This window comes from Octopus sinensis, linkage group LG14 (assembly GCF_006345805.1).
Source record: "Octopus sinensis linkage group LG14, ASM634580v1, whole genome shotgun sequence".
Classification (NCBI taxonomy): Eukaryota; Metazoa; Mollusca; class Cephalopoda; order Octopoda; family Octopodidae; genus Octopus; species Octopus sinensis.
In genome coordinates, this window is record NC_043010.1 from 66916547 (window position 1) to 66918058 (window position 1512).

Below are 1512 nucleotides of genomic sequence, written 5' to 3' on the forward strand. Positions count from 1 at the left end.
TGATAGATTGGATCTCTAGTCTTCGAATTAGCTTTCTCCTTTCTGGTTTTGAGAAGTCTAATTTCTCAAAATTGGTATTTAGGCTTAGTGCGTTACATATCTCAGGATCCCAATAATTACAGGTATAAACCTGAACTTGTAGTCTGGATAGAGTAACTGAAGATTTCTCAATAATCATCGTAGGTGTTCTCTCTCCCCACCCTCTCTGTATTATATATATATATATATATATATATATATATATATATAATATATATATATATATATATATATATATATTTGTAAAAAATGAAGTTTGAAAATGCTGCTATATTAGACAAATTTTTGATTTTATATATACATTATTTATTTAACATGTTTCGGTTCTTGAAATGACGAACCTTATCAAAAAAATTTATATATAAAAAAGATAGTTCATGCTATCAAATATAAAAAATTCATATATAATAAAAAATTCATATATAGTGGAGCGAGTCCATGCTATATGTTTAAAGAGTATGAAGTAGTAGTTCATAGTGGTGATATGCATTCAATATAAAAAAATTCATGTTCTTGAAAAAGCGAGGAATTCATTTTAGGTTTTACTTTGTGTTCCAATGGGAGCAACTGTGATGACTGTTGGTTGGTGTCTGTTCGAATAGTTCTGGTGAATCTTGTGAAATGTTTGGGTTTTATATCACCTGTTAGGTGGCTAGTCCAGCGGAACGGGACGTCATCAAAGTTTTGACCAATCGTCTCGTTAGGTGGCTAGTCCAGCAGAACGGGACGTCATCAATGTTTCGACCAATCAGAATCGGGTCTGACCTATAGCTGTATTAGCTCTGACCCATGTCTGTATCCTGTTAGGTGGCTAGTCCAGCGGAACGTGACGTCATCACTGTTTTGACCAATCATCCCGTTAGGTGGCTAGTCCAGCAGAACGAGACGTCATCAATGTTTAGACCAATCAGAATCGTGTCTGACCCTTAGCTATATCGTATGTGGAAACTGACCAAGCAGGGTGACAATAGATTGCCCACTGAGGCAATACGTCATCAGTTTCTTGACGAATCAGGATTAGATCTGCTCGTAGAGATCTTTTTATGAATTTTTTTCCCTTTCCCTAAGACATATTTCTGTCAGTGTGAGTAACTGTTTAAGGCAGCGGCCGTGGTGGAATTTCGCTTCTCCTTTTCGGAGGACCAATCTTTTGTTTTAATATTCCTAGCCCAGGGTGTTCAAACTTGGTCTAAATTTTTTGATGAAATACAGTTCTTTATTTTGGCGTTGTGTGAAGGTTACGCTGTCACTGAATTTATAAAGCGGGTAAGTTGTAAATTTCGGATTTACATTTCCAGCACATCTATCTATGTGTCCGCTGACCGGTATTTTCCGGTATTCAGGATTTCTAATTTGTGATTTATGCACCGCCATCCTGTTACGTAAGCTATTTTTTGTATGGCCTATATACTGCCTATTGCAGCCTGCGCATGTTATGACGTAAATTAAGTTTACTGATGTGCAGGTGAAGTT